Raw genomic sequence first — 21,515 nt, forward strand, 5'->3', positions numbered from 1 at the left:
TTTGCCTCCTGTGTTCTGTTTTCTTCATTCTCTCACCTTCCTCAAGGTAGGCCTCAAAAACTGAAATGTGAAGACAGTTGTTTTTTTTTTTAGACTTAATCTAGAAAAAGAAATGTTTCAATTTAGCATTTGTACATTTATAACAGCACAAGGATGTGTGTGGTATGAATCAGAAAACTATTTGAGAAAAGCAGGTAATTTCTGCTTTTAGAGAACTATTCAGTGGAAATATGAGTTTCTTTTTTGTGATAAATTAACAAAATCCACAAACATGACTGACATCTGCAAGTCTGAGCTCTCTCTATTCACGCTGAGGATTTTGGGAGCGCCTTTGCTTGCTCACAGCTTTATTAAAAACCTTGACTGCTTTGTCCTTCCCATCAGTGTGACAAAAAAACATCAAGGCAGTGGACCTGTCCCCTTTTCAGGTCTTTCTGCGGAGGAACTGCCTTTAAATACCTTGCACTTTTGATTCTGTTTAAATTAGGATGGTGGCTCACAGAGACTGTAATGCCCTTGGGACATTAATTGGATGAAAATATGAGAACATATTTCACAAAATGTGGATTGACTCAGGCCACTGTGCATTCTGACTGTAAGAAATAAGATAGTTTTATAGCAGAAATAAGTTTTATATTAGAATTAGTGCAGGAACACAGAACTGCTGGTGAACCTACACAACCACTTATACTTCTTTAAAGCATTCGATATAACACTAGTTTGCAGTCATTCATATATTTCCTTCTCTAAAATTAAAAATAATGTCCTAAGTATAATAAATTAAATGTTAAATGTTAACTAATGACAACATTTAAAGTGATCAGAGTCAGAGTCAATCATTCCATGTTTTACCCCAAAACATTTTTTTTTAAAGAAATTAAAATGTCGAATGATATTCAAATGTGCAAGAAAATAGTCAAATACATCTTTGACCAAATAGTCTCAGGAACAACATCAGCAACAGCATCAAAAAGTCAAGAACTAATTTTGGGAATAAAAGTTCCTTTAATGCATTTGCTTTTGCTTTTCCACCACATCTAAAGAGGATTTAGATATGACTGCATTATTTTTCAACATACCTAGTTAACAATACAGTCATCATTATAGTGGCTGTTATGTTTGAATTGATGACAAAAATGAGAAGTGTGGAGAGAAACAGGTTTTTTTTTTTCATTTTTCTGCTTAAATATTGGATTGACATTGAAAAAAAATCACAATTTCAGACATTTTCTCTTTAACTTGCTGATTTTTAAATGGGAAGTCATTCAGTCATGATAATCATCAAGAGCATTAAAAACTGCATCTCTAGCAGGAAGTGCTTGCTTGTAGTCTGAATGAATGTTGTGTTTATATTTCCACCCTGACAGCTCCTGGTCATCAGAAAATACTATCTCAGCAACATTAAGGTAACTACAGTCAGTTGGACCTACAGCACAGTATGTTTGGTCAAAATGCAAGTAAAGTTCCTGAGATTATAAATAGATTCCTGTAGATGTTGTGTAGTTGAAAAGGGCAATAAATAAGAATATAAATTACCCTCTAAACACATTTTACTGCACTTAATCCTTTCACAACAAATGAACAGACTTCATGTCTTTTCCTCCCCTGATGATCAAAATAGAAACTGCATCGATTATACTTCTTTGTAAACCAACATACTGTAGATGTAGATCCAGATTTATGTGTTATTTGATGTGTCAAGAATCTCTGTGTTGTGCAGCACCTGTTAGAAAAGTTACAAAACTTCCTGGACTGACTGATGTTGGCTGTGTGATTAGTTCAGTGATCTGAGCCCTGAACATGTGTAAGATAAATTATATGTTAAATTGTCCTGAATAGCAAGTTAACTAATAAATCTACAAAGACAGAACAAGTCATGTTCAGGTTTTAAAGGTAATCCAGCATTTATTTCCCCCTCAGCTATGGCCCAGACTTCAGCATGGGGCACTTCTCCAAGCTGGGACAATTGACCTGCAGGGTGCCAATTATCGTGATTGGCACCTTTATTTGAGCGAGGAAGAGGCGAGAGGGCCAGCAGAAAGGAGACCAGATGGGTGGCCTGTCTCAGAGGTAGGGCCTGTCGGGAAGAGAGAGGCGAGGGGACGGACAGGAGGAACAGCAGAGGAGGAAACTGTGGTGGTAAACAGCCTCCAGTGAGGAGCAACAGGACTCAACTAATTGGGTTTTTATTGGTGTTTTTAATTGGTAATCTCTCATCAGTTGCCATAATAAACAATAAAATTAACACTGTTCTTTAGCTGAGTGAGTGTAGTAAAAAAAAAAAAAAAAAACATAACTAAGTGCTGATGGTATTTTTTATTCACAAGTGAAGCAGAAGTGGTAACACTTTATTTTACAGGTCTGATTCTTTCATAAATCTGGTATGTAACAGTAAAATAATACAAATATTCTTTAAGGGGCATTGAATTTGGTGATACCACACTGTAAATACATTAATACCTGTTAATATTTGGTGTAACCTGCAATAAAGACTGTTTGATTTTAGCTGAACCTGCAAAAATCTGAAATTTGTCTGCAGGTAAGCCGATAATCAATGAATAATGAATGAATAGATGTATAACTCAAAACAACTAACTAAACTCTAATGACTGACTCATAACTTTGTGTCTACTTTCCCTGCGGATAGAAATAAATTACACAGGTCTTTCTTAGAAACTTGCAAGAAAATTATTAGGAAATAACCACAGAAATATCTGTGCTATAAAAAAAAGACACATTATAAACAAGCATTTTGTCCAGGAGTATATCTGCTTTGTGTCTGTTTGACAATGAAAAACATATTTTCCTAGACACACTGATTTGCAGCAAAAGAAAAGAAAAGAAAAGAAAAGAAAAGAAAAGAAAAGAAAAGAAAAGGGAGGAACTGAAATTTATTCAGTAAAGCATCAACTATAAGATAGATGTGTATAACTCTAACCTAGTTTTTGTTGTATGTTACATTTATGTTTTAATATTATGTATTTAAAGATCCCCTCATGACATGTTTTATGACATATAAATACTCTACTTTGATTACTAATTTGTGTCTGATATCGTTTCCATCTCCTCATTCCTCATTAAAAAATAAGAATCTCTGAATATGCAAATATTTCAAAAGTTTAACTGCAGGAAACAAGATGTCTCCTCCTTCACTGTAAAGTCAATTCTCAGTGTTTGTGCACCGGAGACTTCAAGTTCCCACATCACACTTGTGTAAGTTGTAAACTGGACCACAACTGGTCACAAATCATGCTCACTGGTGATTAAATGCCTTAAACTGAGCTTTAATAAGAGCACAGAGAAACTTTCCTCCTTCAGCAGATTCATTTGAATCAGCTTTCTAGTGTTGAACGCTGCACACTGAAGCTCAAACATCACAGAAAAACACATTTTTTGATTGAAGGAGGACTTAAAAAATTTCCTACATGCAGCATTAAAATTTATATAACAGTTATATAAACTACATGGCTTTTGCACTAAACTAAAAAAAAAGTGAGTTTATATGCTGACAATACCATCATTTCCACCAATGCTGCAACTATTCAGCAACATCTGCAACAGAAATATGAACTCATTCTCCTAATATGATGACAGCTTATCAAAATAGTGAGACTATAGCAGCCACCTATACATAGAACTGCATACACGTAACCACCACACACATATATATAGTGCAATATCCACTTCTATAGACACTTTAGAGGTCACAGAGGTCATGGACGCTGTATCCCTGTTTGATGCACAGTTTAACCTTCGTTTTAACTGAATGTTTTTCTTTGTAACTGAATGTTGTTTTGTGTCTTTTATGTCGGGTGTCTTGGCACATACACCTGATGAGAAATGCCTTTCATTCTGTCAAGTGTATTTTATTAAAGGTGCAGTGTGTAGAATTTAGTGGCATCTAGCGGAACGGACTTGACAGATATAGAATATAATATTCATAAGTATGTTTTAATTAATGTCTAATCACCTGAAAATGAGAATAGTTGTGTTTTTGTTAGATTAGAATGAGCTCTTTATATCTACATAGAAGACGACATAATACAAAATTACACACAGTAGCACATCACACACACCCTACAAATGACAAGTGTATGTTTGACAAATTAAAATCAATGTTATTGTAGAAAACCAATAAAATGTAGTAAAATGCATGAAATAGCAACATGAGGCTACATGAGAATGACAATTAAAGCAAATCTGAATCTGAATCTGCATCCACAGAAAACTGAGTTTAGCTACAGTCTTGTGTCTTGCTGAGGTAAAAGATGGAAAAAATAAATCTCTACTGCTTGTGTGTTATTTGCAAACTGTGTGTAGTCCTCTGTCTAACTGACCAGAAGCAGAAAAAATTGCACATATAGTTAAAAAAACAAAATATATAATAATCTATAAACAGCAAGTGAAAGATAAAAATAAAAATAAGTTAGGGAATGAATGAATGAATGATAAAACTGAAAAAAAAAGCTTTCTTAAGGTTGTATATCATGTGCACTTGAAGCTTCTCAGTAGTCTCATGTTTACAGCAGAGCAGCGGATCAATTCCAGATCAGCACTCAAAAGCTGTTTGTTGTGAATCAGCAAATGAACTCTCAGCTCCATGTTGGGTCTGTTTTTCCTTTAACAGGCACTGTATGTGTTTGTGTGTGTGTGTGTGTGTGTGTGTGTGTGTGTGTGGAGGGTCCACAGACCTTTAGGAATGCATCACTGTCCTGCCACCCCCACCTTTCCTCCCCTGCTCTCCTCCCTCCATTCCTCCATCCTTCCCCCTCCTCCTCCTCCTCCTCCTCCTCCTCCTCCTCCGCCTATAAAGCTGCTCAGCGGCCCATCAGGGGGGCCCCTCCACTAATTAGGGTCACTAATTGGGGGTCGGCCGGGGCAGAGACCCCTCCACACCTGCACGGTCATGTGACATTCAAAGAGGTGCGCAGGGTCAAGGGTCGCGTAGTCGAGGGAGGGGCGAGGAGAGGGAGGGTTTGGATTAGTTGGACTGAGAAGACGGAGAAAAGGGTTACAGCAGGAAAGATGGACAACTGCAGGCAACTAGACGACCGAAAGGGAAAAATGGATAATTATGAAGATGATGAAAATTAAAATTATGAAGAATTTTGTATTTTATTCATTAAAAATGTCACTAAAATGTAAATTAAAAGGCAGAAAACACAAAACAAGATTAGTTTTAAAACAGAATATTTCATGTATTTTATGGTTGTCACAATATGCTCAAAAACCTGCAACAAGAGGAGAAATATAGAGGAAGTTCAAGAGGACAGAGTGAAAGACACGCAATGAAATTAGGGTGGGGACATACTGCCCGGTCAGAGGTTAATTGCCAGGTGACCTCAAGGGCCGGACAGCTCAGTGGAGGCCCCAAGCCCGCCTGCCTCTCTCAGCTCTCGTGGACTAAGTGATGTCTGCTTGTTTTGACATGATTCACACAAGAGTCGGGCTTAAAGCTCAGCTGAAAAGATTCACAGCTGCATTCCTGAGACCCAAACCGACCCAAAGTGGGAGAGAAGATGATTTTTTATGAAGCAGTAAACGCAGGATATGAGACGATGATAGAAGTTAAAAAAAGACATAATATTTTAAGCTCAGACAGAGATTATACATGTTCAGTTTTTATAGGTGAAGTGAATCGTGGGTTTGATTGAGACACTCAAAGAGCTATAAACACACTGTAATCTTATTATAAAACAAAAGGCTTTCAGGGGGTTTTGATCACATCACATGATCTTCATCAGCAGATGGAGTTTGCCTGTTATCATGAGGAAATGTTGATGTTTTCTGAGCAATCTAAGGGCGACCATCTGTCTTGACCCAACCAGTCAAGACAGATGGTCGCCCACCTAGAGCCCGGTTTTTCCCAGTTTCTTCCTGTTAAAGGGGAGTTTTTTCTTGCCGCTGTCACCAAGTGCTTGTTCACAGGGGAATGTCAGGTCTCTGTAAATTAAAGAGTACAATCTAGACGTGCTCTGTGTGAAAAGTGGCCCTGAGATGACTTCTGTTGTGATTTGGCGCTATATAAATAAAACTGACTTGACTCGACATCTCGTCCATTCTGGATTTAAAATTTAGCTCACATAACAGTGCCCAATTTTGGACATCCATTAATAAAACTAAGCCGACACTGTCTTGCTCTTGAAAAACATACATTTATGATTAATTCACACCGTTATGGAGATGAGATTCAGAACAATGTTGGCATTAATTACTGATTTAACTGATGTATGGCAAGTAGGATGAATGATTTTTTGACTTGTGTATATATAATTTTATATATAATTTTTCTTGTTGGTATTCTTTACTCCCCTGTACTTTGGTGTGAGAGCTTGTTTTTGTACCTTTTGATATGTTTGTGCGTTCATTTGTGTATTTGTTGAAATATTTTTTCAAATGAAAAAAAAAACATTTATTTAAAAGTTGAGCCTGATAATTGATTCTTGACCGTGGAAACAGTAACTGACAAAAAAAAAAAAACACCACAAACTCGCTCACAGCCTCTCTGGGCAAACTCCATCTGCTGATGAAGATCATGTGATGTGACTGAAAGCTCCAAAACAGCCACTAAATCGACCTCGCCGCGACACCGTTTCTCAGCTGCTGTCACCAAGGTTAAGAATGAACTTTAAACCTTAAAAGAAGAAATTAAAAGAAGAAATTCAAACATAAAGAAGATTTTTTTTCACTTCAGTGACTGGAAATTAAATAATCACATATTTAAACGAGTTTATATAATTTATAAAGCACACAAGTAAGTTTTTCATACAGTACATTTATGTATCAAACCACATGTGTCTTCATCTTCATCAATAACAGTTTTTCCTGTTTGATTAAAGTGAAACAATCCAGCATCTTATCACATGATTATAAAATACTTAAAAAATACTGTTTTCCTATTATTGCAGCTGAGCTTTTTGTTTGGAAGGTTTGCTGAAACGTTGTCGTGCTGAAGCGAAAAAGTTTTATTTTCAGGGGATGAAACTATTTCAAAAGCTTTTTTTTCAGTCCCATCTGCCAACACTACGATCAAGGCCTAACGCAGGTAAAAGCATGTGGACAAACACGCATTTAGACCAAAGAATTGTCGGTGACCCATCATAGTTGTGACACACACACACATACACACACACACACATACACACAGTCTCACATCATTGCACTGTGACTCTGTTCCCATTTTCAATTTCTCAACCTTTCAGAGAGCTGAATGAATCTTTCCTCTGCATACAAAGAGCCGCACATGAAGACACAAAAAGATGAGATTACACATTGTGTTTTGCCCTCCTGCACAATAAATATGAGCATTGGTGTAACAGGAGGAAGAGGCCGCGGTCTCCTCTTTTCACTGATGACTACGACTCGGCTATCTAAATCTCCTTTTTAAGACACAAAGCCTTCAATTTACACTTTTCTGTTGTTGCAGGATTCAAGGATGCACCCCCCCCTCCCCTTCCTCCGTTCCCTTGTTTTGTCTGTACACCCAAACGCCTTCGTAGGCCACAATTTTGCATCACCTCCTCACCTCTTCTTCTGCTTTGTGACTGTGTAGCCTGTATTCAGATAGTCCAGCTGTGATATTATGTGAACAAGCAAGCAAGTGCATCAGGAACATTCCAGCGTTGTTTCGTATTGTGCTGCGAATCAATGGGGAAGGCTGCAGATTGACTTGCTAGATTCGGCCTTGGGTATAAAGCTGCTTTTGTTGAACCGCCATTCCTTTGCTTATCTTCCTTGATTAGGTCAGTGGATTCTCAGAAAGTGATCGCAACTCAAGGACACAAGATGGCACCTTTATTTGTCTCCTGGACTGCATAGCACCCAGCCTCAAAAGCAATGATCTTTCAGCATTAACCACTACAAACAGTCTTGAAACCTTGGACTCCTTCCTGAGTTAGAGAAAACTTGATAAACTCTGCTTTTATAAAGTCTTTCACGTCTCTCTCTCTCTCGCGTCTTCTCCGCAGCCCGACGCGGTTAATGCACAGCGCTAATGCACAGCAGAGAGCCTCCTCCGCTAATTAATGCAAGGTTTTTGTGCAGAAAGCTTATATTTTTGTCACCGAACTCACTGAACTGGCAAAGCGTTCAAGGCAAAAGTGCCTCGACAATAGCTAATTACATATTCAAGCAACATATTCAGAAGGAATATGTTATTTAGAATTCAGCGGCACAAGAGTGCTTCAGAAATAACAGGTGAGATGATGAGCAAAGTGCAGTTTGTGCTGAAAAATGCAGCGTTTAGTCGGGAAGAAAGAGGAGAGCGAAGAAAATACTTAAGACAATCTTAATAGAGCGTGTATGTATGTCCTTGTATGTGTAAATGTCAGTCATTTGTTGTTACACTGGAGTCTTAAGTATCTCATTGAACGCTTAAGGACACTTCACTTGTCTCATATAAATGAAGTTTTCTGAGTATATTTGTGTTTATTCACTGCCTCTTTAGTCAGATATTGATCGCGCCTTCCTTCATTTCTAAAGCATTTCGAGTGATTGGCCTTTCTCCATCAAAGATCAGGAATTTAATGTTCCCTTCATTGTACTGTGTGTTTTCAAGTCTGCTTTTAAAATAATAGTCAGGTGTCCATATGAACACTGAAATAGGTTCTTCTAGCTGTAATTCCTCCTGTTCATACTGGCTATTAAAAGATTCCCTTCAAATGTGGTTTCAATGTAAATGATTGGAGCCAAAATCCTTCGTTTTGAGCAAAAATATATTTAAAAGTGTATTTTACTGCATTTACTGTGCAGATGACATGTATCTCTGCTTGTATATTCTTTTCTTATTTTCATTGTCAGGCTACAAAAGGCTTCACCAGACATTCATGGTACAATCTGACATTTTTCAAAACTGATATTGTACAGTCTGACATAGACTGTGACCTGCAAGATCACTTTTATTGCACACTTTTGTAGGTAAACATTTCAAATGTTTCCTTGCAATATGTTTTGTGTTCCCATGTTTCCTCAGTGTAACCCCTCTGGGCTCTTTTATAATCAAGCAGACATCCTCTTTTCTCACTAGTAGGCCGTACTCTCTACATTTAAAATCCATCTGTATCCGTGCAGTTGTCCTGAGTACAGTACCCAGTCACGAATGAAACCGACAGCATCTTGCAGATTACTGTACTGCTTTCTACTGGAGAGACCTGGTTCACCATCACTAATTACATAACCAGGCCTGTGGAGCAGTGGTACTATATCAACATACTTTATGAACAGTTCAAAGTAAAATTCTGAGCTGAACTGATCCTTACTGGGGTGTTGTGCTGGGAGCAGCTGAGCGGAAATTGTCTTGTTTATTTATTTGGACCAATTACAGTGTTAAACATAAATGTTACCATTACATATACTGTACCAGAGTTAGCTTATAGCTAATTGCCATCTGCAGTCCCTCTGGCAGGTCACAATTAAAACATATAACAGCACAATAACAAACAGTATAAAGCAAAAAACACACAGGACACATAATACAAAATACAAAGCTACACAATACAGAATATAGACATATGGCTCAGAGGGGATGGAAGAAGAGAAGTATTGTGAGAGATGCAAAATTTATTGTGAAGGAACGCCAAAAAAACCCCATTCTGGCCGTGTCTCTTGGGGGGGGCTCCATAACATTTTACCAACTATGGCTTGTTTAGTAAATTTTAGAGCCCAGAAAACTTTTAAACGATTCCTTAGAAAATAAAGTCCTTAAATCAAGCTCAGTTAACGTCTTCAGCTGTAAACTTGCGGTTCAATATAAAAACAGGTAGTACAGTCACTACACTTTGGTCTGGTTTTACAAATTTTCACTCTGGACAAAGTAGTAGGCACATTTATGATGTCATCAGTACCCTCTGACATCAGAGACATCAAATCAAAGGGGTAAAAAACTAAAGAATCACTGCATGTTTTAATCATTTTGGGGAATGTTAGTTACAACCAATGGACAAAGAAAACATCATGTAATCAACAGGAAAACAAATTAACCTTTACACCATCTTTATTGTTTGTTTCTTTTATATAAATTGGAATAATAGCTCAGTGCACAAAGATGAACCTTGTATGTTGCTACTGAACGACGTCTGAATGTTTGTTGATACCTTTCAATAAAATAAAGAAAAATACGTATGTTTAGACATATTTTTTTAATCATGCGTGAGGTCCTGCAACATAACTTTATAGAAATATGTTCCACGGACACACCTCATCCTCCTGCCACCTATTCTTCTGTCACTCGCCTCAACACATATTTTCAAATGGAGGTATAGCGAATGTTCAGTCAGGAAGACAATCTCTGCATGCATAAAGCCTGTAGTTGTATTTCTTCATGTCTTTCACATCTCTCATGCTTGCTTACTCATAATGTCCTTTGCTGTCATTATCTGGGGCATCAATTTAGCTATCAGCTGTTCACATCAGCTGGTCACATCCATCCAATAGCGCGGTGACACACCTCTATTGTCAGCCTATCATCTTGTAGCTGTCTTTTTAAACATGTTTTCTCCCTTTCTGCTTTAACGCTTTCATGCTGCCCTTATGCGCGCCCCTCCACCTCCCCATCATCAGTTCATCAACCTCATCAGCCTTATCAGCCTCAGCAGAAGTCATCAGCCACCATCACCACCAGTGTCTGGACTCCATGGGGGGATTTATCTGGCTGCTGCTCGGGACTGATGTCCCTCGATTACAAAATCTCCCTACAGAGTCTAAGCGCCAAAGACTTTTGACAAGACTAATTATCGTCATCATCTGTACAATAAACAATTATCTTTACTTCATTCACTTGTCTCTCCTGATTGAAATGTGTCTGGCCGGCAGAGACAGTCACTGTCATTAACAGTATCACCTTTCCTTCCTCCTCAGTTGGCAGAGATTTAATTAACGGGTTTCCAGTGAACCTTTGCTCTCCAGACACATTATCACTTGGTTAAATGACGAGAGACCAGTGAAGAGTTTCTACCTGCAGCACTAGGTGTCCATTTTGGGACAAAAATATGAAAGGTTACTTGCTATTTATTGATTAGTATGAACAAATGGTTTTTAAAGGTGCATTATGTATGATTTGAATGCAGACAATATAAAACCATTAAAAGGTGTAATTATGTTTGTCAAATATGGGCGTATTGTAGGGTTGACTTTCTGAATCCACACTTAATAGTTGAAGATTTAATCAAGCTTTAGGTCGAAATTTGTTTCACTTCGTCAAAGCAGGAGGTGTCACATGTCAAAATGTCTCATTTCTTAATCTCCATTTCAACTCTTCGGCTTGGATCATCCCATCAGGCTCGGCTTGACCCTCTGCATCCTTGGGGTCACTGCAGGTTGCCCTCATTAGTAACAGGAGGTCTCCACTTCGACCCATGTCCAGCACCCTATTTGTGTCCTCCCTAATAGAGCCACAGCGACCACACATGAACCAAGGTTCCTACCCGGACTGTAACCTCTAACCCCGGGAACTTCACTCCGTTCTGTGCCTCCATTCACTCGGACTGCAGCAATCTGTTTAGTCAATGAAAAGGGAAAAGACACACATGCACACAAGAGATCATTTCCTCGTCCTGCCCTCGGCTCAAACGCAGGACGCCCACGCACTCTCTCCCACACACACACACACACACACACACACACACACACACACACACACACACACCGTCCAGTGCTCACGCAGCGCTCTTTTCCGGGCCGGACTGAAAACAGAGGGAGCTAGTGAGAGACGGAGCAGGGGCTCAGAACGGGATTATGGGGGAAGAGGAAGGGAGGAGGAGCAGGAGTTGGGGTGGGGAGGGGGGGGGGGGGGGGGTCCTCTGCTTTTCAACGGACGTGTGAACAAAAGCCTGGTCAAACTGTCGGGCCCGCAGCCTAGGGTGTTTACTGCTCTTGTATCTATAACCAACAAATCAAGGATCCCCCCCCTTCATCACCACCGCCACCTCCACCACCTCCGCAGCTCTACTCCCCCTGCTGCCCCTTTTCCCTTGAGCTGCCTGGCTTTATTGGGAACAGCAAATTAAGGAACCATCCATCTGGGTGTGATCACCAATTACGGAGGGAAGCTGTCAGCATGCATTAAGGCCTGCAGGGAAGGCGGGCGTGTTAGGGCGGCTTTTATGAAGAGGGAGGCGAGGGAGGGAGAGTTAAGGAGCGAGAAAGTGACGGGATATTATCAAAAAATCGTTTAAAAATTAAAACATTTTCTTTTATTTTTGAGGTCTGAAATACCTGGAACTCATTGGGGCTCTTCTTGATAACCATGTGTCTCATTGTGCTTGTCTCTGCAAAACAAAGTCCTCTCATTATTTGCCGCTTTGCCACTCCAAACAAACTTTCGTTAGCAGAAGCGAGGACGAGTGAGTGCACTTTTTCAGCGCGACATAAAGTGACCATGTAAGCGATATAAATATGGTAAAAACTCAATGGAGCTTATGGACGGCCCCCTTTTGTCGCTGCTCACTGGCACAGGCGGTGATTCCCTGTAACACTTCTCCTCCGGCCAGCTTTCTCACAACACAATAGGGCCGTCATTAACTTTTTGCTCCATCGGAATGCTGAAAGACCCCATCGACCAAATGCCCCCTTCCCCTCACTTCCCCTCCCCTCGCTCCACCACGCATCCCGCTTTTCTCTCCGCTTGCTGGTTTTCCAGGGCCCTAATTTGCGAAGGCCAGGTGTGCGCGGACCCACAGTAAGGGGTGGAGGGGGGGTGAGGATGGGTGAGGAAAGGGGTGAGCGAGGGGAAGAAGGGGTGGGTAGCACACAAAGGGGTCCCACAAACCAGAGGGCATCGGTACAGACTATTCCCTGGTGTATTCTCACAAGTTTTTTAGTTTGTTTGCATATTTTGTTTGTTTATTTGTGTAAATTTATCCACTAAACCACCGGCTCTCAACCTGGGGGTCAGGACCCCGACAAGATAAATCTGAGGAGATCACGTGATAATTTACAGGAGAGGAAAGCAGCCAAAAAACTTAATCTTTATTTATTTTTATTTATTTATTTATCATGTGAATTACTGGATAATTTTTTTTACCTTTTTAAGCCTTTAAAATGCACAGTTTTAGGTTGATCTGGTCATGACAAGCTGTTTTAATGTTGCAAGCAGACATGTCTTCATTTTAGTAAACACTCACATATTATCACCTTTTAAAGTAACATTCATTTGAAGTTGTGTTTTGAAGTTCAATATCCACTCTTCTCTTTGCTCTGTTTTTGGTCTCCACCAACCCCTGAGGAAAACATCTGTCTCGTTAGCTGCTAAGGCCTAGTCCACATGTACACGGGTATTTTTGAAAACGGGGATTTTCCCTCCTTCATTCTCAAAAAAAAAAAAAATCTTGTCCACAAAAGCACTGTTTTAAAAAAATCCAAATGAAAACGCAAAAACTCTGTCAAGAACATGCCAAACCAACAGGCGGCGATATAACCCCAACCCTAAAGCCATGTTGGCCAATCAGAAGCCTGAAAAAAGCTATTTCCAGTAGGCTACCTGCAATGTCACATTCTGACACCTCTGTTCCTCAATATAGTGGTAGAGTAACTGTACATTTATGTGTAAACATATAGTATAAAGAGTCCTGTTAGCAAGGTTAGAATCAGCACTATTTTCACTATTTTCACCACCATTGTCCGCCATTGCAAGAAATGTCACCTCATGTAAACAAAGGAGATAATGGCGCATACTTCAGAATATCTCCACCCTGGAAGGAGTTTTCCAAAAGGTCAGTTGTCAGTGACCTAAAATGCAGTTTGTGTGTGGATGAAAGGCCAAAACACATAGAAAAAGCTACATTTTAAAAAACATCTGTGTACGTTTGGACTAGGCCTAAATGTTCACTACATTCACCAGCTAGTAGCTACTGTAACTTGTGTGTCTGTTGTTTGGTGCTGGGCAGCTAGCATACAGTGACTTTTCAGAGCTTTTTCTCTGAAAAACGCTGCCTGTTGCCACTGGAAACAACGCTATCACACAATTAAAGTAACAAAAATATTAAAGTTGCAAAATAATAAACTGAAAGATGCTATAAAGCTCTGTAGAGCCGAGGGGAACTGCAGAGTAAGATGGTAGTTTTCTGTGGGTTTGTCACTCTGAATGACACTTTTCACATTACATGCAGTTATTTCATCCTTTGTCGTGATAAAAATATTGATTATAGCTGCTTCAATTTTGTGTGTTTGTGTCCTGCAGATTGTGTGTTGCATTCATGTACGTGCCTCTGTGTTGCTCCCAAATTGGATCTGTGGGAGTTTATGTGCAGAAAACTGTGGTTTCTATGTGATGTGTCACTTTGAATATGTGCTCTGGCGGTGCATATGAGTATGAATGTGTGAATGAGTCATTGTGTGTGTGTGTGTGAGGGTAATTGGAGGATGAAGGGGGGGTGGAAGCTACAAGTCGCTCCAAAGTTGTTCACCAGCCGGCCTGCCAGGTTGAGCGAGTTGCTCAAAACTCGGCAGCTTTGGGTTTCTGGAGAGACACAGCGGGCGGGTGAGGAGGGAGGTGGCAGAGGAGGGGGAGGGAGGGGGGAGGAGGATGAAGAGGGGAGGCAGAGAAGAGGGGGGGAGGACCAGGACTAATTGCCACTAATTGAATTGGATGTGCTGATCAGATGGGAGGCTGTGGAAGTAATCTGAGTTGTCACAGCAGATAACGCTGGGCCGTCCCAGAGTGTCCGCCTCATGTGACAGCCTGTAACATAGCCTGTGAGAGGGCACCGGCCTCCTTTGTCACCGCCACAAAAGGGGAGAGAAGCAAAGTTGCCAGTTACAGTGAGCAGCGACAAGCTCAGAGCGGGAGGAGGGAACAGAGGAGGGAGTCAGGGAGGGGAGAGAAAAAGGGGGATGGAGGGAGAGGAGGAAACAAGGAGGGGAGAGATGACTGAGATGAAAGAGGAAAGCTGAGGAAGGGGAAATGGTCAGTGGATGAAAACAGTGGTAAAATGAGATGAAGACATACACTGGTAGGAGAAGGGGGCGGGAAGAGGCAAGACTGTGGAGGGAAATTTGCTTTCAGTGAGGAAATCTGCAGAGTCTGCAGGTTTCATTCACAAACAGCAGGAGAACCCATGTGTCTAAGGTCTTTTACCAGTTTTTATTCTGGGTGGCCACATGTTAGACCCCCAGACACGACAACATTTTATGGTTGATCATCAATCAAATCATTAATTAAAGAACTGTGTAAACTTGACAAAGGGCAGTAAAAGTTTGGCAGCATAAACATTTCAAAATGGTCGTTTTCGGTTATTTGGATGGTAAAATGCTCATCATCAATTTACAAAGAAATTGCTTTTACAGGTGGTATGAAACTGTGAAAGGCTGCAGGTGTATTGAGTTAAATTCAGGTGACATTTTGTCAGAACAACTCGGAATGTAAATGCGAGAAGTAGTCCAGAAACACTCACCTTGTTATTGGTATTTAATATCAGCACTGGAACATGCAGACATATTTTCATTGTAATGTCTTTTCAGGATTGAAAACAAAAGCAAAATTTAATTATAATTTGAAAATGAAATGAAATTAATGCAAAATGTAACCTCATAACTTCTCCATGAATCAGTCTGTTCTTAATGCACTATAAGAAATACATTTCTGAAATATTATAGAAGTAATTGTGCTGCGATTCCACCAGAAGCAACATTATCAGTATGTAAAATGTATTTAAAAATGGTTACGTGTTCACAATACTATAGCTTTCTTTTCACAAATATATCACCGATTCAACATAAAATCATGTGTGAATGCATTCATGTTTTTAAATGAATAAACACAGGATTTATTATGATAAATTACATTATTAGAGACAAAAGAGAACATATGGTAATATACAGTATGTTAAAGTTTTATGTTATGTAAAGTTTTTTCTACAAATTTTATGTCCAGTAGAAGTTGTGTTTAGCTTAAATTAAAATGTCGATTAGATTACAGTAAATACAATGTGTACTTTAATAAAGACTGTACATAATGTATAAGTTTCAGCATTATTACTTGTGTTTAGGCATCATCTGCTGTATTGTACATTTTGTTGCACTGAAATAAGTTTCTACTACTAGTTGAAAGGTGATTTTAAGGTGCAGTGTGTAAGATTTAGTGGAACAGATTTGGCAAAAATGGAATATATTCATAAGTATGTTTTAATTAGTGTATAATCGCCTGAAAATAAGAATCGTTGTGTTTTTGTTGCCGTAGAATGAGCCCTTTATATCTAAATAGGGAGCAAGTCTTCTTCCATGGAGGCCGCCATGTTGCACCACCATGTTTCTACAGTAGCCCAGAATGGACAAACCAAACACTGACTTTAGAGAGGGCCTTTAGCATTTTTTTTTGCAAGTTTTGTGGCCACCATAGGTTCTCCTATACACTTGCATGCTGCAACCTCACTACTAGATATCACTTAATCCTACACACTGCACCTTTAATATGATTTTTAAAGGGTTATTATGTGAAATTTTTGTGGTTGTTAACATTGATATTGAAGCTGAACTCTGGTGCTTGCTTGATTTTTTTCATCTGATCTTTGTGAAACAACACAAAACACCAAGTCACACCTGATGTTGCTAAACACTAAATATAAATGCCTGTTTGCTTAAGTGGAAAAAAAAGTCATGGGATGATGATGATGATGATATTTGGTAATTTGCCTCTGAGCTTCTCCTTTGTTACGTTTCAGTGGGTTCCCAAAGCACACCTGCATTCGCCGCGGCTCCGCTGTCACGACTGTACACTGTTGATCATAGAAACACAGGATAATGCGAGGACAGGTGGACGACAGCGGCTGACAAAAAGAGAGAGAGAGAGAGAGAGAAAACTAGAGAGTGGCTGTGGGTCTTTCCCAAGCCTGCAGCAGTCCAATTAAGCAGGATTTCTTCCACTGCACATCTGACTCACACACACATACACACACACACATATACACACACACACACACACACACTTACAACACAGCAGCTGTGCAGTCAGTTGGTGCTATTGAGGGAGGGGTTAAGTCTTGTCAGCATGATGAAAGCAGGCCAGAGTTTTGTGTGTGTGTGTGTGTGTGTGTCACTTTGTTAATATACTCTGCAGATACAGATGCGTGTGTGTCTATGCGGAACTCTGTGTGCATGAGTGTGTGTGTTGTAAAGGTTGAGTTATGCACGCAGTGGGCATCCCGGGGCACGCAGATGTGTGAGTGTGCAGGACTAAGCTCTGGCGAAGCCCGCTGCGAGAGGTCACAACCTTTACAGAATCAGTGCCTCTGCATGTCAGGACTAATGGAAGGGCCCCACCAGCTGCACAGAGGAGGAGGAGGAGGTGGTGGTGGTGGGAGATGAGGGGAGTAGAGAGAGGAAAAAAGTGTAGGAAAGGGTGAATAGAGACTGAGGTGGGATAAAAAGGGAAGGATGGGAATATTTTGGAGATGGAGGGATACAGTGGGAGGAGAAACAGCGAGGAAGAGAAGAGGAAGTCTGAGTGAGGAGGGGCTGCAGTGGGAGGGAGCAGGAGGACGGAAATATTGGGGAAGGAAATGTTTAAAGAAGGGAGTTTAGGTGAGAAGAAGTTATAAATTACCATTTTGGAGGAGGCTTTAAAAAGTTTTGAGAGAGGGAAAAGGCCGAAGAATGTCGGACATAACGGATAGAAAGAGGGGAAGATGCAAGGTAAGGATGAAAAATAGAGTTTCAGGCAAGCTCAGATGAACATAAAAAAAAAAAAAAAATCTTTGGGAAGGAGGAGGAGTGATGGTATGATGGCGGGATGACAGGAGGATGCATCATAATGGAGTGATAAAAAGAGAGAGAAAGAGAACGGAGAGAGATGGGTGTGGCCTCGTAGGCAAATACAAGGTCGAGTCCTCTGTTCGGCGTCGTCCCATTTCTCAGTTTTATCGCGTAGACTTTTGTTTTATGTCCATAATCTCAACGTTGCTTTATTTACTGTAAATCTAATGTGTCACCTTTAATCATCTGTTGTAGATAATTACGTCTGATGAACTGACTGTGATTGGTGGACGCTCTTAAAGTTGATGAATTGATTGTTGTGGGACATTTTTAGACATTTAGTGGAGTGATGACATCCTGCCTGAAAATATATAATACTGTATACACACATTTACTCACTTACTGTGTTTTGATGTAGCTGTACTTTCCCTGAATAGACACATTTTATAATATTTCAAACTTCTACTTGAGTTCATGTCAGAGGGAAATATTGCACTTTTTTTCTCCACTGCATTTATTTGACAGCAACACTGTCAAGGTTTAAATCCATAGAAAAATGTATGCACTTATAAAAACACACATTTTTTTTTAGCTGAACTAGAGTTTAAAATAGTAATAATAAAAAAAAATTATATATATATATATATCCCTGAAATAGGCTATTCTGCAAAATTAGTATTTTTTCTTTCAATACTTACTTTTTTAAAATAAGTTTTTTAATACTTTTAAATTTACTGATACAATTTTTTACTGCAGGACTTTTAATTGTATTGTAGGGGACTATTTTTACTTTGTGGTATGCCACTTTTACTGAAGTAAAGGAACATTTCGTCCAGTAGTAGTGGAGCGTAACGTTGCGAGACCGATACAATAATAGTACTAGAGAACGAGAGCAAGTGGGCTTGAAAGGCCGGAGAAAAACAGACCAAAGAAAAATTTACACGGGAAAAGTGAGAGGTGTGATCTCAGTATCCATCGAATAGCAGAAATGTTTGTGCTGTTGCCCTATGAGGGTCTGCAGGTAGTTGCCTTTTACACCCGAAGCATAATCATGGACATGTTTTTATTGAAATCTATACACTAGTTCAACTTAAAATGTCTCTCTGTGTGTTTTGTGTCCACACATATTACATCCAAGAGGTAAAAAATAACAAATCTCAAATTATCCTCTGAGAAACACAATAATTAATTGAATATTTTACATCTCGTGGCTCATTAAATGTTAGTATTTGTAGAAAAAGAGTCAGGATTTAAATTTAAACCATGCCATTTAAACAAAAATGACAATATGTGATTGTATTTAAAGCAGCATTTAGGAGAAATAAAGAAATGTTTATAGCAATCAGGCAACTGTTAAATGATGTTAAGCTGCACTGACAGGCTGAAGAACAATCTCTGAAATTTCTGAATAGAAAATAAGAGGCAATCAGGATGAGATGAGCAAACAAACAGCGAGTTATGATTTAAGAGCGGGCGGTAATGACATAATTTCTTGTGTAGAAAAAATAATTCCCATCCAAGACAGACAGAAAGACGCCTCCATCAGTATCTATCAGCTGTTGTGCCAGCCAGGACAGTCTGCTGACTGTGTGTGTGTGTGTTTGTGTGTGTGTGAATACATGTATCTGTGTAAACATCAGTGTGCGTGCGTGTGTCCAGTGTTCAGCTGCAGACAGTGCCACTGTGTGCCCACCATGACCAGACACCCCGCTTCCTCTCCTGTTATGACCCGGAGACGGTGATCGGCCGTCTGTGCCACTTTGTGCCGGGTTCAGCAGACGGCTTCCCTTCTGACATCATCACTGTGAGACGGTGATGTAGCTGCCATTACAGGAGACGGGGCAGGAGCCAACGATAGAGGACACTGACAGTGTGTCTGGTACTTTGTTGGGCATACAGTGGCTTTATTTCAGTTTAACCCAGAGAAACCAAACACACAGACACACCCTTTCACACCCTTCTGCTTTATTATTTGACATTTTAAAGCTTCTTTTTTTTAGGGCAAAAACTGGTTATAAGTTGAATCTGCACATTTTTGGTGATCTTTCCTTTACTTTTCAAATCAAATTTCCAGGTTTTGAATTTATTGCCCTGCAGTTAAAGAGAATTAGAGCTCCAGCAGAAAAGCTTGCAGGAAGAACCTGCTGAAGAAATGTGGCAGAGCAACAGGTGGCAGATCACAGAGTTAGAGCGACACCTACAGAGCTCAGAGTGTAAAAACCACAAGCTTCAGTACTTCTGTGTGGATATTTACAGTATGTATAGCAGTTTAAAATACCCAAGACAAAAGCATAACTTCAAACTCCTGTTGCAACGATGATCTTAATGAGTTGAAATTAAGTTTATTTTTGCAGGAGTAGATGAAAACTATATCATGTCATTGGTAGACTGAGCTGATTTTTTTATCCAAAGATGAGCTTTTATAAAATATATATATATAGGGCAATAAAACATACATTAATATATCAATTTGTGAACACATCTGCACTTGATGGACTGAAGGAAGAGAAAAAAAATCTGCCCCTATGCAATCAATGCATGGCCTCTGTGCACCGCCTGTTGGCATCTACGTCCTGTTGGACTCAAACTCAGTTTTACGGCACTTATACGTGTTGTTCTCTCCTGACTAGATCGCTGCTTGTGTTGCATCAGCTCTCAGATGTACGTTGCTTTGGAGAAGCATCTGCTAAATGAAATTAATTAATAAAACTTTGATTGATTTAGTTTTGTGCTTTACATGTGACTGACTGATAAATACTAAAACTATACAGTATAAAGCCTACACTAACACTAAGACTGATAAACAGTAGAAATATAAATAGTAAGGCAGGTTATCGTTTTAAATGTTTTAATATCAGGGCTGATTCAAAACCTGACTTTTGGTAATAATATCAAAACGATTTAAAAAACGCTTTTTCATATTTTGAGGTGTATTATGTTTTTCTTCAAACTCTGTTTAACAAAATAAGCAAATTACTTCTCAAATTCATTCACATAACACAAAGCAGCCGTACAAGAACTAAATATAAAATGCAGTCCAATTTTTTTTTTTTTTAAATTAAATTCAAAATACTTCATTCATTCCTGCAGGGGCTGTTCATGGCAGGAAGGTTTGCAAATATAAAAACACACAAAAGAAGCACATAAAAAAACTATTCATACATAAAATGAAGCTAAAAACACAAAAGATTAAAAGTGATGGAAAAAAAGATGAAAGACACAATCATAGCTGACCGGCAGCGTCCAACACCGTGAAGGTATCCTGACAAACCACATGTTGCTGTAGGCGTGTTAAATTATTGAAAAGTATGATTTATGTCAGCAATGATCTGATCAAAGCATAAGAAGACGAGACTACTCATTAAGCATTTAGTATTTGTTTCCAGTACTCAACACATTTCTGAGAAAAAGTGTCAAACTTTGGTAATCGGCCCTTTAATCAATAAGTAAAACCATGTGAGAATAATGCACTTTACATTCATACAAAACTTATATACAAATATACAATTAAACTAGATCAAATCCTGATTGATGCTTTTGAGGAAACGACTCCGCCAAATTTAAAATGATTACAGTTATGACTGATTTGCAAGTCTGTGAAGTTTGCGGGACGATCGATAAACCCGAAACACATTTGAGAATTCATTTCCTCAGGTCGGCGGATCGATGTGCGAGAACCGTCTGCGTTTGTGTGTGTGTGTGTGTGTGTAAACGTGCGCTGCAACTAATCACGGCAGAATATTGTCATTTACTCACTCTAATAGAATCGGTCATCATCCTTTGGTCTGAACTAATGCAGAGACAAATCCCCCCGCAGCGGATTGACTCACAGG

Source organism: Thunnus maccoyii, chromosome 22, assembly GCF_910596095.1.
Source record: "Thunnus maccoyii chromosome 22, fThuMac1.1, whole genome shotgun sequence".
Lineage (NCBI taxonomy): Eukaryota > Metazoa > Chordata > Actinopteri > Scombriformes > Scombridae > Thunnus > Thunnus maccoyii.